The sequence below is a fragment of the Lepidothrix coronata genome, unplaced genomic scaffold, assembly GCF_001604755.1.
Source record: "Lepidothrix coronata isolate B3197 unplaced genomic scaffold, Lepidothrix_coronata-1.0 Scaffold90, whole genome shotgun sequence".
NCBI lineage: Eukaryota > Metazoa > Chordata > Aves > Passeriformes > Pipridae > Lepidothrix > Lepidothrix coronata.
Genome location: NW_016690270.1, coordinates 3,229,070 through 3,248,911, shown reverse-complemented (window position 1 = coordinate 3,248,911; position 19,842 = coordinate 3,229,070).

The window sequence follows — 19,842 nt, the reverse complement described above, 5'->3', positions numbered from 1 at the left end:
AAAAAAAAGGAAAAAAAAAAACAGTTAAGGGCTTCAAATGAAAGCACTGAAGTATTGTTATGACTGAGCTTCTCAAGCAATGAAAACCCATTTCTGGCATTTATAAAAGCAGGGTTAAAATATTGAGTTCTGCTCATTTACAGGCCAGAACTTTGTGTCTTCTGCTTCAGATAATAGTTGGGATGTGGAAGAAGAGATTCTCTGTTGGGAAGGGGAAGGTGATGGGAAGGAAGCACAAGGAATGTGAAGAGAGCCTGGGGCTGTGGCTCAATGGTGTTTGTGCTGGGAGGGGGATTTGTGTCCTTTGGCTGCATTTTTGGGGTCACCTGAAATGAAGGCCATGGCCAAGCAGGTCTGCACCTTGCACCAGCAGTGATGGAAAACCACCCAGGATCTGTCTGGGCTCCTGCTGAACAGGAAAAAAATAAAGAAAAAGGCAAGTGCTAAGAGTTTGTGCAGTCAGAGAGTGAGTGGGACCAGCCACCAGAGGAACTTAAAGGGAATTTCTCTCCTCTGGCCACAGGAAAAGGAACTTAAAGGGAATTTCTCTCCTCTGGCCACAGGAAAAGGAACTTCAAGGGAATTTCTCTCCTCTGGCCACAGGAAANGGAAAAGGAACTTCAAGGGAATTTCTCTCCTCTGGCCACAGGAAAGCTGCCAACACAGAGAGACAGGAGGAGGTTTGGTGGAGGATCCTCCCTCCTGCCTTCCTGAAAGTGCAAAAAGCAGCAAATGGAGGAGCACAATGAACACACGGAGACCATGTTTAGCAAGAGAATTGCAGCAGCTAATTGCCAAATAATAATAATAAAACGTCTTGGAGTTTGCTAATGGAGGGGTTGAAATAGTGTCATTCTTAACAGATAGCAATTAATACAGGCTGGAGTAGCCAATAAATTAAGAGAGCTCATCTGTTCTGTTCTGGAAGCACATGATGACATATTATATGATGACAGCTCTGGCTTAGAAATCAGATATGTCTGGAATTCCTTTATTTTTATGGGGACAGGCAGGCATTCTCTAGTGGGAGCTAAATGAAGTTAAAGCCCTTTTGTAAACAGTTTGCAATCCCTGTATTCATTAAAGTCAAAAGTAATTGTGCTGTTAATCAAGTCTTCATTTTAAAAGGATCAGAACTGGACCTGCCCTATAACCCTCTCTCTCCCCTCCCCCTTTCCAATAATCACAGATCAACCTTGTGTAAATTAAAGCCTAAATTTGGCTTTCTGTTTAATTTAGTTCTGTTCAGGCCTGGCCTTTCAGCCACAGTATCATTTGCAAAGTGTGGCCAAGAGATTGGGGGGTAAATTTTTTCCTGTTTTTCCTTTGGATCTAAACCTTCTCACCAAGTTCTATTTGCATAAAATACATATATTTTCTTGCACCATCTGAAGCTGCCAGTGTTTGAGCACATTCCACGCTCTGAAATAATTTTATTCCAAGCTGAAAAATCTTGAATAATCTCAGGGGGTGGGAAGCACTGGGTTTTCAAGGCCATTGTTTTAGGCACTCAAACACTTTTTGCTTCTTCCCTGTGAAGCAAAATGGACCAAAACAGGCTGTTATGAGTTACTTATTTCTGAAATTTGCATCTCAGGGTCCTCGACATCACAATGTGTTAGAACTGACATGATCTCACAGGGCACAGCACTTAGAAATATTTGATCGGGGGTCTTTTTTTCAGAGTGTAAAATTTCCTCTGTAAAAAGAGGCAGAAATGGTGCCTGGGCACGGCTCTGAAGGGAACCAGCAGCCCTGGAATGGTGAAGAGCAGAGCTGTGCCATCAGCCTGGGGTGTGTTCCCTGCCTGCAGACACACACATATGCCTTCCCCAGGATGCAGAGTGAACAGGGAAAAAACCCAAGGAAACCTATGAATGAGCTTGGAACTGTCACTGCTCCATTTCTGAGCCGTGGCTGCTCTAAAAACGAGAGTTTCCAGAGCGTGGCTGTGGTTTGTCCCTGGCTGGGCACGGAAGGTTGGTGCTAAAAGTGCCCTCTGACACCTCCTCCCTGTGGGCACCACGAGGGCCAAGAAATGGCACATCCCTGGCTCTGGGAGGCAGAATTCCAGACTGCTCCTCTTTGGGTCTCGTTGGCTCAGATCTCTCCTTTGTTTTTTGGACAGTATTCCCATTTTAATCCAAGCAAAGGTGCAGCTGCAGCAGCAGCCAGACCTTCCCTCTCCAAACCCCTATTTTCATCTATGTCTGAAATGTCTCATTTGAGCTGCTCCAAGTTATGGCCTCAAACACACCTGTGTTTGACAAGAATCTAAATCTAATTTCTGCAGCACTGGGCAGCATTAAGTTGTTGTTGGGGGGGTTAATTTTAAACAAGAGATTTTCAGGGAGATCTCTCTCTCCCTGAAAGGTTAGAGCAAGCTCAGTTGCTGCCACTCTCTGAAATGAGAGGTTAAATTTAGCCAAAAAAAGGGAAGTGGTGTCTTCCATCAGTGAGCATTCGATTGCAGTGACATAACAATGCCACAAGAGCAATTTAATTCTTGGCATATTTAGAGGTGGCATTAGGGAGTCTACCAAGGTAGCAATTTTCTAGATAATCAACTTAATGTCTTCATTCTAAGTGCATTTATATGTGTAAGTTAATTAGGGGAGTTAATTTTCACAAATGGCAGAAAAATCTGCATTTTTTTTTTTTCCAGGAAGCTTTGCCTCGTGCCAGTTCAGGATTCAAAGGGAGCTGAGAGACAGAACCTGAGGTTCCTGTCACAGCAACCAGCCAGTCAGGCTGGCACCTGCTGCCAAATCCAAGTCCTCCTGGGGGTCAAGGGACACAGGTTGTGTAGCTGGAGAGAGACCACAGCCCCTAAAACCCTGCAGGATCCTCCACGTGGCTCGGCACGAAGTGTGGAGAGAAACTCGTGCTGGTGGAAAGAAGAAAATGGGACCAGGAGTTAAGTGATGGAATCTCAGGATGGGTTGGGTTGGAAGGGATATTAAAGATCATTTCTTTTCAATTCCACCCTCCACCAGATCAGGTTGCTCCAACCTGGCCTTGGACAGGGATGAGGAGTCCACAACCTCCCTGAACAAGCTCTTCCAGTGCCTTCTCCCCATGTCATTCCAGAGCAATTCAAAGGGCCAAAGTTTTGCAAATCACCAGGGAACCAGGAGGAATATGGATCAAAACTGCTGGCAGTAAACATGGAATTGCAAAAGGGCATCTCAAGGGGTGGGGAAGCATCTCTCTTGCTCCCCACCACACCACCACCTCGCTGAGCTGGAGGGGAAAACGCTGGAAAGGAACCCCGTGAACGATTGCACAATGGCCTCAGAAACCTTTCTGCTAAAATTCTGTAAGGGAGATAAAAGCAGACAGCGATAGCTGGCCTCAGTGAAGCAAGAGAGAATTTTACCACACGCTTTTAAAAAGCCTGGAATTTCAAATGGAGTCTGTAAAAAGTTAAATTGCTCCGAATAGCCACGCTGCACGCCCGAATTTAGCAGGGCTATCTGAGTCCACAGCAAGTGCTCATGTATTAAAATAATGACTGCTATCCACTTTTGAAAGCATTAATGCCTCGGGTTGAAAAAGAAAGCATTTGTGCTGATTGCCTTCACACATGTCCCTCTGAGGATGGCTCAGCATCACTCCCTCCCATCCTCCTTTCTGCTGGGCTTCTTCAAATTTTCCTCCACTTGTCCCCTTTGGCCCCATTTTCATATTAATTTTTGTCTTGCTGAGTAAAAGCCAACTCGGAGCAAAGACAGAAGGCATGTGACAACAGGGCCACTGGCACTTTAGATCTGACTATGAGAGCAAATATGGATTTAAAAGCACAGCTTGAATATGAGCCACTTTCCACCACTGGTGTGGGGCCAAAAAGCCCCTTCTTTGCTCCCCAAATCCACCCAGGATTCAGAGATGGAAAGGTTGAGAAAATGGAGGTGTTCAGATGGAGAAGAGAAGGCTCTGGGGAGAACTTGGAGCCCCTTTCTGTGCCTAGAGGGACTCCAGGAGAGCTGGAGAGGGGCTTTGGACAAGGGCCTGGAGGGACAGGACAGGGGGGAATGGCTTCAAACTAAAAGGGAGTAGGTTTAGATTAGATATTAGATAAAAATTGTTCCCTGTGAGGCCCTGGCAGAGGTTGCCTAGAAAATCTGTGGCTGCCCCATTCCTGGAAGTGTCCAAGGCCAGGTTGGATGGGGCTTGGAGCAACCTGGGCTAGTGGAAGGTGTCCCTGCCCATGGCAGGGGGTGGAGCAGGGTGAGCTCTGAGGTCCTTTCCACCCCAAACCATCCCATGATCCACCCAAACAGGCTGAAACAGGAGCAGGGAGGGAGGAGTTTGCTCTTGCAGCACCAGCTGAAGGATGCAAATGCGCAAACTCAGGGGAAGGCAGGGGGGAGCAGGGAGAAAAATCTGTATTTCTGCCTGGTTTGTGTGAATGGGAACTGCTGGTCCCCACGTGGCAGCACAGACACGTTTGGTGTTGTGACATGGCTGATCTGCCATTATGGTTTGTGGAGGCAATAGTGGAGGGGAGGAACATATGGAAACTTTGATTTCCACATTTACACTCCTCCTGCCGTCGGGGTTTTACATCCAACTATTACTTTCAACAAGAAATTTCATTATCTGCACATTTCTAACCCACCCCATCAGTGCAGGACCCGGGTGCCAAGCACAGCCATTAAATGAGTGATTGCTTCCCACAAAAAAGGGGCCACATTCCTGGTTCTTCTCAGGAGGAAAAGTTCTTGCTGTGTGCACAGGGGGGGTGAGCATTTAAAGGAAGGGAGCTTTGCTGGTGAGCAAATACAGGTGGCACAGGAACATCACCAGCTCAGCGCAGCACATTTCATGTGGAGAAATGGTGGGAAAGGCTCTGCACCCAGAAAACAAATATTTCATTGCTAAAGGATGTGTCTGCAATGTGCTTGCTGCAAAATGGTAATAAAATGGTTTTAACTTGCTTGAGCCACCCAACCAGCACCTGGTGACAGGAGCCCACCCCTGTGACAGAAGGAAAGTCAGGGGTTTTAGATTTTGCTGCATTATGAGGCACAATTTCACGTGCTTTGGCAACTCTAAATAAAGAATTTGCCGTGTAATGACTCAGCTGCTGCCTGTGTGCAATAACAGCAGGATGGATTTGGGGAGGGAGAGTCTGGGCAGGGCAGCCAGGCCTGGATTTTAAAGAGGTTCTTGCACCTTAAGAGGAGAGGATGGGAGCTGGCACAGCTCTCCAAACCCTTCTACCTCTTTGGCTTTTCTAGTGGGGTTTCCCATCAAGCAAAATGGAAACTATGACAGGATGGGAAATAAAAGCAAGAGAGTGAGAGCTGCTGCTTTCCACAGTGCTGTAAAACAGGAGGGTTGAAGTACAGGCTGGTTTAGATATGAAATAAACACTATTAAGGTATCTATTAACCTATGTGAGCCTTCAATTAGATCAGTAATGCTTCGAGGGAAGAACTGTTTCTGATGTATGCTTAGGCAGAATAATGAAAGATTGGCCCCTAGGTACTACAGCACTATCAATAATAAACATTATTACTAAATAATAGCAATGAAGACTTGGAGTTAATGTTTAAAACGGGCATGAGACCAAGAGCATGCCCAAGCACATTTCATGCTTATTTTAATTGCCACAAGACAAATAGAATGAGGATGGATGTTCACTCAAAAGGGTCTGATTCTGTTTTGCTGAAGCATTCAGATTTTAGTGGGCTATTGTCAAGCCTATTTGGACTCAATTGTGGGCAGAATTGCAATGAGAGCTGTAGTTGCCTAGCAAAGGTCTAAGATTTCCATTTAAAATTAATGTGAACTGTTTCTCTGGATCTGACATATGGGCTTTGAGAACCCCTGCCAAGATGTCAAGAGCTAGACTGCTCCCCCTCCAACTCTGAAAAAAACCCGCCGGAGGCAACTTTCTCCTGGTATTTTGGCATTTGGCTCAAATGCAAAACAAAGAGACACAGAAACCCTCCTGCAGTGGAGCTGCACAAGTCCAAGGGATCACAGATAATGGGGCTGCTTGGCTGGAACAGCAGCTCTGCTCCTTCCTGGGCCACACACTGAACCTGCCCGTGGGGTGTCTGCTCTGGGGAGGTGACGTGGGGAGGTGAGATTTTGTCCCAGCAATCGAAGACCACAGGAGAGAGAGACCTTTGATTGGAGCCAAAGGGCTGAGAGGGGTGAGAGGAAACCCCCTTGTGTGTAATGGAGAGAGAGAGAGATCCCAGCTACAACAACTCCAGCTATGTCTGCTGCATCGAAGAAGAGAGACACTGCTGCCCTGAAAGTGGAAAGGATCTTTCCTTCTTCCCTTCTGGACTTTTATTGGAGGGAAAAGAGGTTGGATCCAATGTAAATATTGCTTTGCCATAGGAGAGATAGTTAGAACTGTGTATAGAATGTATTATAATATTTATCTGTGTAATAATTGTAATATAATTCTCTTCCCCCCCATATTGAGTCCTGTGTTGTGTCTGGAAAAATCCCTCTCACACTGGGGTGAGTTGTGGGAGGGGGGGCTTGGGCTTGGAAATGGGATTTCTAGAGGTCTCAAACCACCACAGGAGGCTTCTCCTCCTCTGCCCTGCAGGGCATCACCCCCAGTGCAGTGACACTCTGGGGACAGCTCCTTGTCCCTTCAGATCAGTGAGCTGCACACTCAGCCACACCAAAACCCCTCTGACACTCACAGGGAACAGCTTCTTAGAGCAAACTGAGCCCCTGGGTGAGGGGTGGTGGCCACAGAGCTCCAGACAGAGCAGAGGCACGAGAGCCTGAGCAGAGCTTTTGGCTCCTCTGAAATTCGGATCACACTCATTGCCCGACCCTGGGAGCAGCCAAGGAAGGGGGAACAACTGCTGTGGTGGAGTGGCAGATGCATGACCTGTGCTTAAAGCCCTGGCACCAAACTGGAGCCAAAAGGAGATTTGGGAAGTGCTCAGTTCTTACAGGAGCAGCAGCCATTAACACCTCGTGGGGCAGATGGAGGGAGGGAAGTTATATTCTCATTGAATCCTTTTCCAAACAGCTCAGCTATTGCAAAGGCTTTTTGTCATGGCTTTTTGGAGACCCAGGTCTTGCTCTGAACGAGGGGATGTTCTCCTGGACCAGCCAAGCTGGTCTGGTCCCCAGTCAGGACCTGCTGGAGCTGCATCACTGCTCCCATCATCAATCATCCTCAGTCCCTCATCCTGCTCCACCCTCACTCCCTGGGCACAGCAAAGGCAGTTTTGAATCCTCCAACTCCTCATCTCCCTCATTCACCTCCCCCTCCACCAGATCAGCTCCTGATCCACACTTTCTTGGATACCCAAGCTTGCTCAGCACTTGAGAAAATTAATTTCCCTTTACATAAATTCCCCTTCTACTCCACTAAAAAGAATACACATTTCTCTTTGGTTTGTTTTCTTCTTCTTCTTTCTTTTTTCCCACTTCCCAAATTATACCCTTTCAGATGAGCGTGAAACTCTTTGCAGTGAAACACGGGGGTAAATAAGGGGGAAATCTGCCAAGGGTTCTACAGAATCCAACATTAAAGCAGCTCAGAAGGCAGTGTGGGGAAGGGGAACTGCAGAGGAGGAGGAAGAGAAGCAAATAAGGTGGCTGAGGGATAAACAATAGGTTCTAAAATGCAAGGAAAAAAAAGATAAAGATGCTAAAAATGGCTGCAGAAAGACAGAAATGAATCCTCAGCTTCCCACACCATCTTTAGGATGCTGAAGGAACTCACATATGAGAAAAGATTGTCTCTGGATGAAGAAACCTCCTGTAAGACACACAACAGGCTGCTCTGGGCTGCTTCCCCATCCCTGAGCATGACATTCCCACCGGATTTTTTGGGCAAAGCCTCAGTCCTCATTCCTGGCTGGACAGGAACCCTGCTCAGCTGTTTTGGACAGGCAGTTTGGTGCAGCTGCAGCTGTAAACTGAACCCCTGATGTAGATTCTAAACTATTTGGAACAAGAACTGTTTTCATTCTGTTGTCTGTGATTTCAGCTTGACCTGGCCCTGATGCTCAGAGGAACCTCCTGATGTTCAGAGGAACCTCCTGATGTTCAGAGGAACCTCCTCAGCACTGGGTCAGAGCAGGAAACCACGAGCAGAAGCACATCTGGTGTCCACCCCTTGCTCCTTTTGAGATGCCAACACTGCCTTTTACAGCTGAATCCTCAGCAGGAGTGGGAGGAGAGAGAAGACTGAACCAAACCAAAAGATGAATCAGAAGAAGAAAATCCCAGTAAATGCTTCCCCTGTGCAGTTACAGCTTCCACACCAGCCCTGTTCCTTCCCTGGAACAGCAGCAGGGCAGAGCCTTTGTCAGCAGCAAGGTGCAGGCAGAGATCCTGGAGAAGGGAACTGTCAGAGAATCCCAGAATGGATCGGAAAGGACCTTAAAGAACATCTCTTCCCCCCTCTGCCATGGCCAGTGACTCCTCCCATGGACACACTATCCCAGGTTGCTCAGAGCTCCATCCAACCCAGCCTTCAGCGCTTCCAGGGATGGGGAGTCCACAACCACAGCAGAGTTTCCTATCCTTTGTGAGGTAGGATAGCACCTGCCACGGGGTTTCTTTGGCTCCATTTGGCCCCTGCAGGAGGAGAAGGTGCTGAGCCACCAGCTCCCACCTCAGTGTCAGCCACGGGCTTCCCAATCCCTCGGCTTTTGTTCCCTCCTCTTCCACTGGAAGCCGTGGCAGCCACGCTGCCATGGAGAGGTGCAACACAAACGGGCTTCCAGTCAAGGCTTGGTGTCACTTCACTTGTATCTTAATTCCACCGTGGAGCTCTGGGACCAAACTCCCTGGCTCTCACACAGGCACGTGCAGCCCAGAGACTCGAGGCACGACGTTCCCCACGGACACACACGACACCAGGAAAACATTTCCCGGTGATGGAAACAGTCTGGGAGGAGAAACAAAACATGCAGACAACGCACAAAGGCACTGGCTTTTTTTGTTTAATCTGACTTGGACCACGTTGAATTGGTTCATTGTTTGCAGAGGAATCTGAGCAGAATTAATGATTCGCAGGCAGGAAGAGGCACTGTTTGCAAATGCAGTGGCCAGACATTCTCCAAGATCTGTAATCTAATTTAGCTCGGAGAGTTAATGATTTTAATGATTTGTTGTGATCTCAAAACAACTGTTAGGAGATAAATCTACATCATTAAACCTATTATGGTGTTTTGCTTCATTTAGCAAATGGTGTTTTTTTGTTCTGAAGACGCCCACATTTTAAACAAGCAGAGAGGTCAGCTGCTGATGGTAAGGAACAATTTATTCCCAGCTCCCTTGGAGACTGAAATGAAAGGTGTCCTTGGGAAAAAAAAAAAATAATTCTTCACAAATGTTATTGAGCATTTTACAAACAGCAAGATTTGCTTGTGCTGTGCCTGGGACAAACCAGACCAGATTTCTGCAAAGAGCCACCGAGCTGATGGTTCAGGGGAACTTGAGTTAAAACCCAGTTATTTCTCAAGGAATCACAGGGGCCTGCCAAGCTCTGGGAGCAGAGATTTAAGTCTGAGGCCGTTGGCAATGGCAAGAGGAAGGTGGCAACATCAAGAAGCCTTTTAGCAGCTGTTTAGCTCTGGTTGGAGGGTTCACTTCTGCTTTTGGAAAGACAGATCCGTCCCAAAGCACAGCAGGTGATGAACTGTCTGTCCTGCTGCAGGACATCTCCATGGGGCAAGCAAAGTGCCACAAACAGAGCCCACATCCCCCAGGTGCCATTCCAGCCCTGCAGCTCTTCTGTGCACCAACACCCACTTCATGGGATCACAGAATCATGGAACCAAGGAATGGTTTGGGCTAGAAGGGATGGTAAAGCTCATCTCACTCCAATCCCCTTGCTGTGGTTCCACCAGACCTGGTTGCTCCAAGCCCCATCCAGCCTGGTCTTGAACACTTCCAGGGATGGGGAATCCACCTCTCCAGGAAGATTTAGAATCATAGAATCAGCTGGGTTGGAAGGGACCTTCGAGATCATCAAGTCCAACCCTTGATCCACTGCCACTTCCTCTTCAGGAAGGAAAATATTATGCAAGACTGATACAAAGTTTAGCCAACAAAACTTGCATTTAATTCCCTAGAGACTGACTAATCCACCATCAGTTTCCTGCAAACACGGTGCACAACCCTGTCCACACAATCAAACAGCAGCAAACACGTGAACAAATTGACTTGCATCATCTCTTCCATTTTTTTTTCTCATCATCACCAACAAAGTTCAGGATGAAACAAGGGCAAAGAAATGAAGCTCTGAGAGGTACTTTCAGCTGCCCAAGGAAGATGGAGTGTGTTCACCAAGCCCAGCCACGGTGACATCCCACACACCGAGATGCTGTGGATGGATTCCCACCGTGGTTTCATTGTCTTCCCCCAGCACCAGCTCCTTCCAGTGTATTCCATTCCCAAGCTTTTTATGCTGACTGCAAAGAGGACGGAAGGAGGAGCAGAGGAGGGTGTTTGTTTCCTTACTTTTCATGTCAGTTATTTACACAGGAGAGAGCAAACAACCAAGCTCTTTCCCCTGCAAGCTGGAGAAGTCTATTACAATTGACAGCATTTGCCTAAGCTAAATATTTTATAAATTTCAAATAGGACAGAAAGAAAAAACAATTCTGTAAGCAGCAATAACTGTTTTCTTGCCCAGCTCCTTTTTAATCCCTGGGCAGGGAGGAATATTTCAGTTCTTCAGATGTCACTCAGCAATCAGTACCGTGACTCCACACTTTTCAGTCTGCCTGGCACTGAACAAACACCAGAGATGAGGAGGGAGAGGAATGTGTTTGTTTGTAGGGGAAGTGAAGCACCCACTGGGGTCTGAGCTCCGTCCTTGGAGCCTTCATAATCCCCCCTCACTGCACGGACAGCACAGAGCTGCCACTTCAATAACCCAAAGTAAATAAAAAAACCCACAGAAAATATCTTTCACTTTTGTTTGTTTTGGGGAAAGCTTCTTTCTTCAGCTCTCAATAGAGGGAATAGATTTTATTACCCACTGTGACATCTCCAAATGTAGCAGTTGAACTTAAGCAGAAAAAAAAGTCACGTCCTGCCCTTGTGCATTGCTTTCATCCCCCGAGATTCCTGATTCTTATCAAAGGGAGAAGGCAGGAGGGTCTGGAGCTGTGCAGACACACACACTGTGCTCTAAACACACTTTGGGAGAGCTCTGCAGTGCTGGAGACAGTTCCCACCTGGATGGCAGCTCCTGGCTGACACTGTCTCAGGTAAGCCAAGCTCTGCACTGGCTCGAAATCGGTCCTTAATTTTTACCCCTTCGTTACTCAGTAGCTCAAATCAAGACATTCACACCTCTAATTGCCAAACCATCACCTGGAATTTTTTACTTTCCTTTACTTTTCATTTTTCACAGCAGCAGCAATAACAGTGATCCAAAGGAAGTGCAGCACTCCCACCCCTCCGTGCACCTCCTGCAAACACCAGCAGAGCACCATCTCTTACAGGGTCCAGCCCCAGTTCCATGCTGGTGTACCCAGAGCACAAACTGGTCTGCAGCTCCAGACACCTTTGCATTCTGTATTTTAAGAGGGAAAAAAAGTCCACAAAACCTTGGATATTTGTATCCTGTATTGGAGAGCGAGTAAAAAATAACCCTTCCAAAGAAATGGAAATTTTCCAACTTAGGTGGGAAAAACAGAGTGATATAAAATAGTTATGCTGGATGAGATTGTTAAATGCACTCAGTGTAAATATTTCTTCTTTCTAAGTTTTCCATGTGCTAGGGACTCCCTGACAATGAGAACATCCTTTGCTGAGAGTACATTACCAGCCCTTGAGCCATCTGCCAGGATCTCCAGGATCAAAACAGGCAAAAATAGTTATATTCAGGGATTTGCTCTAATTTGAAGGTTAGATGAAGGTTTGAAGTCATTGTGTCATGTTCAACCTGTTCAGCTTTTCCTCAGCACTGTCATCAGACTTTACTCTTGGTGAGCTTTTAGGCACAGAAAACATCTGGTATCAAACTCTAAATCAACACTAGTGCAGTTGAAAATGTGGTGGCTTCGTGCTGACAATCCCAGGTGAAGATGTGGGCCTTTATTTCATGGGATACTCCCATGATTTTCCATTTTCCTGACTGCAACAAGACCCCTTGTCCATCACTTTGGCCACTATTCCCGTGCCAACTGCTGCAGCTGTGCCTGGCTGGGCTGTGATATTTGGAAACCACCCTCCAGGTAGAACAAATGTTGGTTTATTCACCGGTGGAAATTTGTTAAATAAATCATAGATTCCTCGTGGCTCAGAGGAAATTAGCACTAAGCTGTGCCTGCAAGGTTGGACATATTGTACTTCAAAATAAGCAGGAGGTCTCTTTGCAATTCAAAGGAGATATATTGGGAGATGGGGAAAGGCACATCTGTGAATCATTTTTCCCCAACACCCCAAAGGTTGTTGCAGGAGTCTCAGCAGAGCCCTGTCCCTGTGCTGAGAGCATCTTTTAGATTGGCTTCAATGCCTTCTCTGCCTGGATCAGAGCTCGGGAGCTTTTCCTGGATATTGAGGTGCTGGAGCAGGTCCAGAGGAGAGCAACGAGGCTGGGGAAGGGACTGGAGCACAGGTGCTGGGAGGAGAGGCTGAGGGAGCTGGGGCTGTTCAGCCTGGAGAAGAGGAGGCTCAGGGGAGACCTCCTCACTCTCTGCAACTCCCTGACAGGAGGGGGGAGCCGGGGGGGGTTGGTCTCTTTTCCCAGGCAACTCTCAGCAAGACAAGAGGGCTGGGTCTTGAGCTGTGCCAGGGGAGGTTTAGGTTGGATATTAGGAAGAATTTCTTTCCAGAGAGGGTGCTCAGCCATTGGAATGGGCTGCCCAGGGAAGTGGTGGATTCTCCATCCCTGGAGGTTTTTAAGCTGAGACTGGATGTGGCATCAGTGCCATGGGCTGGGAACCACAGCGGGGTTGGATCAAGGGTTGGACTGGATGATCTCAGAGGTCCCTTCCAACCCAGCTGATTCTCTGATTCTGTGATTCTATGATTCTATGATTCTGTGATTCTGTGATTCCTCTGGAAGCTCTGATGTCCTGGGCTGCCTGGCTGTGTTTCAGGAGCAGGGCTCTGGCTTTCCAGGCTGCTGGAAATGGGACCCCCATCCCATTATTGCCTCCCACTTCCCATTTGGAAACCCCGCGGGGGGTTATTATTCTGCCAGGGTTTGACATTTCACAGGGGCTGAGGCCTGGGGTGCTCTTTATTTGACAATTACTCCCGAGTTTGCCTCGGAAAAGAATATACATGGAAAGGCTGTTTCTGAGAGCTCCCTTCAAAGTGACATCTGATGAATTTAAATAACGGGTTTGAGCGCCTCGAACGCTCCAAACATTTTTACATGTATTATAACCTTTACAAACCCTTTGTTCCTCTTCCCCATCATTTCATGACCCCAATCTACCTGGGAATATTTCAAGCGAGCATTTGAAAAAGATGCTGAAAGACTCTACATCTTTTTCCTGTGTTTTGAGTTTCTGTTGGTATCAAATGTTCTTTTCAACAAGAGTTATGAGATATGAACTGCTTCCTGAACAGCTTTTGGGTCAGGCAATGGATATTTATTTTCTCACCTACAATAGCCAATGAAATCAGAATAACTTCAGCTTCTCTGCTTTTATTTTCATGGAATGGTTTTAGGTTTGGAAGGGACCTGAAAGATCATCTCATTCCAACCCCCTGCCACAGTCAGGGAACCTTTCACTAGACCATTTTACGGAGAGAAAAAGTTGAACAACTTAAATAAAACATATATTTTTTTTTCCCTTATCATTCTGCAATTCCTTATTTTCCACAAAATTTCCCATTGTGCCGTAAAAGAATATTTTTTTTTTCTTACAATAAATGCATTTCTACATTAAAAAACCTCTACCTGCAGGTCAAAGCTGCTGATGGGGGCTGTGGAGTAAAAGCCTTTGGAGGCAGCTTCACTCATCATTACCAGAGATAAGCAACTGGATTTCACTTTAAATGAGGCAGAGACACCCTAAGCATCACCAAAATCTCGGATGAGCCCTTCATCTCCCAGCTGGAGATCCTCATCCCTCTCCCACCCAGCCCTGACCCCAGGGTCAGGGAAAGGTCCAGCCAGTTGGGATCCTGAACAAGGACATGCTCATGCAGCCAGAAATCCAACAGTTCTCTGGATAATCCATTCCCTACATCCCTACAGTGCTTCCAAAACGTTCCTCGGGGGGGTTTCCAGAGTCCACAACAGATCTGGACACAAAACCCTCCCTCCTGCTCCTCAGTGCAGGGCTCACACGTGGCTGTGCAGCCCTCCTGCAGTCCCAGGGCCCCCTCCCACACGACAGCCAGCAGCTCTCCTTATTTTTTTCGCCCTGAAACCACCCAGAGAAGAAAAAAAAAAACCAGTGAAAGAAAGGCCAACAGAAGTTCAGATGAAGCAGAATTGATGCTCGTCGCTGCAGGGCAGTTTAAAACTGAACTACAGTGTAGTTTAGATAAATAAGGATTAATTATCTTTCTGTTAGTCTGTGAGGCAACATGTAATTAAATTATTTTGCGGTTATTGTTTTCAGAGTGTTTAACCAAGGAGCAGCACAAAGGTAGGATTTTCTGTTTAACATCTTGCAGAATAGTTTCACGTTCAGAATATTTTGTTTTACTGTATTAGCTTGTGTAAACTGTGGCACTGCGTGTTTCCCTTTTCTTTTATTTGCCCAATGGCTCGTTTACTTATTGGAATTGAAGTCAGAAGTGGTTTGCTCTCACAAACAGCACTGAATTTCTAATAAATATGTAAATAACATATCTCTGAGCTGTTGCCTTTGGCATTTGTTCCTACATTGTCTTCTGCAGTAGTCAGTCTGGGAACACACACTTGTTTTAATTGGAAGAAATACCCATGATCTAAACATTGCTCAGAGTCACGGGTGCTTTCCCTCACTCTGCTGCCACTGCAGGGAAGGTACCACCCAAAATAAATGATGAGGGAACAGAGAAGCTGGAGAACAGCAGAGATCAAAGCCAAGGGGTCACTCTGCAGGCAGCAGGTGGGATTTACCTGGGCAGAGGGTCCCCCATCCCTCCCATCCCAGAGAAATCCTGGTTGCTCCAACGAGCAGGGAAACCTGACCTTGAAATGAGGTTGCCACAGGGAGAAGGGGAATTTAAGCAAGCCCTGAATTTTCCCTGGTGTCTGCACCTTTCAACACCCTCAGCCTCCCAAGTGCAGATTCCAGAATGGGCTGAATGCGACAGAGCAAGGATTAAGAAGATCAGCAGTGGGGTCTTGAGGAAAAAACTCCTCCTTCAGGGCACAGTGGGACCTCAGGATAAAGGAGATGTCTGGAGATTAAAGCTGTGCCGAGCAGGAATTGTGCCCAGAGAAAAGGAGGCAGAGCATCACACATAATTCAGAAGTACAAGTGCTCAGACAAAGCCCTCGTGGCCCCTTTGCTGCAGGAATTCAGAGCTGATGTCAGAGCAAAGTCTCCCAGCACGAGGTGGGGGAGACTCCACTCAGCTCCTGCCTTGGAGGCTCCTTTCTGCTTCCATCCAGCTCTGAGGAGGAAAAAAGCTTCCCGAGGCTCCTGGCACTGGGACAAGACCTCTGTGAGGGGGGAGAGGGCAGAGGGGACGGCTCTGGGGACTGTCACTGCTCAGCACGTCCTTCCAGAGACAGGACCTCGAGGAGCTGCCGCCCGTGAGCTCAGCAGACCCAGCCCTGAGCGCAAAGTGCCCGCGGCTCAAACTGCCTTTGCTGAGCTGAGCTTCTCCCAAAGCCTTCTCCACGTTTTTCACTTGTTCCCTTTCCTCCTGGCTGCCTCCCTGTCTCCCAGTGGGAAGCCAAGGAGGGTGGGCTCCAGCCTTCCCAAGGTTTGGAGATCCCGGTGTCCTCAGAGCGCCTTGGCTGTTTCTGGGGCTGGTTTCTCTTCACCTTTGCTCAGATCAGAGGGGCCAGAAATTTGTCCCTTCCCACCTTTCCCTTCCCAGAGTGGAGAAATCCCTGAAGCTGAGCAACCTGCACAGCCCTGGAGACATAAATAGGTCCTTAATTGCTTCCCTGGACTGAGGCTTAAATAGATGGGACAAAGAGGATGGAGAAAAGAAAGGGTTATTTATTTTGGGGACAGCAGGAGGTCAGGAAATTTTCCTGCATTTAACCAATGAGATAATGAATCTTTTAGCTCACAAAGTACAGTGGATCCATAGGTACTTAGGGCATAATGTAATTCCACCCCTATAAGCACTTCCACACCTAATGGTAGAAGAATGTTTTGTGCTCCTGGTGCTTTATCAACAAAATGCCCTCCTGTAGCCACTTGGCCTTTGGAGATTATTTTCTCAGGGAAGCTGTCATCACTCAGCTGATTAATTACTCTAATAATCATAATTTTTTTTTCTAATAAAACACTCTCTTCCCATTCATTAACTACATTGCAGGTAGGTGACAGTGGTAATTATTCTCTGGGAGTACTTCTGAATTATCTTTTCTAATCCAGCCTGTGCTGACATTTTTGAGAGAAAAAAACATTTTGTCTTTCTTTCATGAGCGGGGTAACATTTGAATATGCAAACAGTGTCAAAGCATGCCCTCTGGATGTTTTCCTGAACTATGATTTATGAGGTTTGGCTATTGTATTTGCTATCATAGACCTCGAAAGGTCATTAGACAAAGAGGTTTTCCCTGCAGGGGTCCCTTGCCATCTTTATCTTCTGATATTTTAATTTTTGTCTCGAGCACCGAGCGGGAGAAGCGCCGTGAGTTCTCCCATATGCCTCAGCTATTTATTATTTATTTATTCCTGGCTGTAAAAGTCCTGTGTGATGCCTTAGGCCCAGAAATCCACATCTGTACAATCCTTCCAGGGTCAAACAGCTGCTGTTTGGGCTCCCAGGTGGGTCTGTGGGATCTTTTGTCTTTGGGGATGGGAATTTCCCCCTTAAGGGCCGGAATTCCAACCCCTCCCTGCACGAGGGATGTAAAGGGGGAGCTCACCCACCTCTCCCATCCCCACTCAGCCTCCCAGACAGGATCAGATCACCCTGTCTGACTGCTCACATCGGATATTTAGGGACAGCATTCCCAAATATCCCAAGTGCATCCTGCCTGCACAGCCCTTGGAGCAACTGGGATGCATGGAATGATTCACTGTCAGCACCAGGGGCAGGTTCTGGCCCATAATTAGCAAAGCTGGGTAAACAGAGCAACAGCTGCTCTGTAAATATTAGTCTGCGTGGTTAAATTAACTTCTCCTCGCTCTTGCCCTTTCCCCTTTTGTTCTTCATTCCCTGCAAGGGGTTACTGGGGTTGGGTTTACTTGTGCAAACATTTCCCAAAAGCTGCTTGAAGTCCCAGGTAGAAATATTCGGGGGAAAAAACAAAACAAACATATCCATTACATGTATTTCGTATCCATATCATGTATTTCTGTATGATGTGGGCAAGTGAGTCCAACACCACGTGTTTTATTGGAATCATTTAAAAAATCAGCTTGGAAAGGGACCTCTGGGATTATCTGGTGCAACCACCTGCTCCAGGAGGGGAAGACTTCAAAGTTAGATCAGCTTTGTCCAATTACATCTTATTAAAACTCAGTGAAATAGAAGCAGCTTCCAGGGAGGGGGAGCAGCTGCCAAAACCATCCAAACAGAGAACTTTGGCCACTGGAATAACTTTCTCTGCTCTCTTTTCACGGGAGTTTCCTGCAGCTGCCTCTCCCACACATTCCTTGTACTTCCCATCCCTGACACCTCCTCCTTGTGTTCTTATCCAACATCCCTGACAAAATACGACAACATGACATTGTTTTGGGTCTAGCAGGAGAGCTAAAACACAGAAGGATGTGCTGGATACCGGTCACCACAAACAAAAAGCTGTTTTGCAGTGTCTGTCTTGGCTGCTACAACATTCCAGGGGCTCTGGCTTGAACACAGCTTCCCAAATCTAATGGAGGAGCCTGAAGACACAACAGCACTGCTCCTGTGTTTATTAAAGCTACAAGTTCTGAGCTAGCCTAGGGAAAATGAGGATGAATTGATACCTTTATGTTAAAGCTGGGAGCCAGCCTAGGGTCTCATAATTCCTCCAGTGTGCTTTGAACAAGACTCCCAACCTTCCCTGGCTGTATCAGGCCAGCACAGGCTGCACCTAAGGCAGGATCCTGCACAATGTGCTCGAGGAAGAGCAACCACTCCAGAGTTTCAGTGGAGTAAAGGACAAGGAAGCATCACAAGGGAAAAAAAAACCCCTATGTAGCTCTGCTCAAAAAATGGAATAGTTTTTCTGTTGCTGCACTAACAGGCAACAAATAGATCTGCAGAAATTATTGTTCAAGGGAACAGTAATGTGGGATTCAACTGGTAAGGAAAGAACTGCCCTAAAATGAGAAAAAGGAAAGGTTTGATTTGAATGCAAACTGTGAATTGATGCTCAGAGCTCCCAATACCCACGTTCAACACAAACCTCTGATTTCTGGGGGGTAATTACAACAATGCAATAACTTCACCCTGAGCTATAATGAACAAACCAGTATCTTTCTTTTCTGCTTTTCAGCAGCCCAGAGTTGATCTGTGCCCTCAAGAAATGCCTTCCTAGGACAGGCTGCACTCAGATGGAGCTTGAAATGATCCTCATCTTAACACCATGGCACAGAATGAAATTAAGTTACCAAATATTTGTAAAACATTTCTGGATTCTCAGGTGAACAGAGTTATTACATTAAATTAATATTCAAGAACATTCTACCATTAGTGGATACCAGTGCTTTGAACCCCACGTTCTCTCCTCTCCTGAAGTACCTTGGGAATCAGTGCTCTCTGATCCTGGATTTATCAGACAATCCTAGAATGTTTTGGGTGGGAAGGGACCTTAAAGACCATTTTATTCCACCCCCTGCCATGGGCAGGGACACCTTCTACTAGACCAAGTTGCTCCAAGCCCCGTCCAACGTTAAATCCACAAGTAAGATTTCTCTGGCAACTTTTAAACTTGTTTCTAAGTGAGACACCTCACATGTCTTTTCAGATGTACCTTAATAACCAGTCATTGGTTGTCATAATATTAAAAGGTCATATTTTATCAAGATATTGGCCCTGTGAAAATGTCACTTTGTGACACCCTTGTTGAGGTAACAATTTTCTGCTACATTTACTCTTCTATTGTCTTTGTAGCTGAGCTTAACAGTCAGAAGAAGCACAAATCCACATACAACCTTCCTCAGAACTTCAGCAGAAACCCCCAACTGCATGATTGCTCTTATATTGCCAATCCCAGCCATTCTGGGGAAAGCTGTGTGTGCCTGTTTTGCCACTGACAACTGCACAGAGACCAGGCAGCCAGGTTTGTGTTTTGATGCTGAATATTGTAAGTGCACCAAGCACCAGCTCCCCATTTGCACTGGTGACAGCTGCAGGGAGAGGGACTGAGCTTGGATTGAAGAAGGTGGGGTGGAGGGAAGGAGAAGACAAAGCTATTTGTTGTAGCCAGGTGGGGGTTGGTCCCTTTTCCCAGGCAACTCTCAGCCAGACAAGAGGGCTGGGTCTTGAGCTGTGCCAGGGGAGGTTTAGGTTGGATATTAGGAAGAATTTCTTTGCAGAGAGGGTGCTCAGCCATTGGAATGGGCTGCCCAGGGAAGGGGTGGATTCTCCATCCCTGGAGGTTTTTAAGAAGAGACTGGATGTGGCACCAGTGCCATGGGCTGGGAACCACAGCAGGGTTGGATCAAGGGTTGCACTTGATGATCTTGGAGGTCCCTTCCAACCCAGCTGATTCTGTGATTCTGTGATTCTATGATTCTCTGATTCTATGATTCTATGATTCCATGATTCTATGATTCTATGATTCCATTTCATTGTAAGATCTCCAAAGGAAGG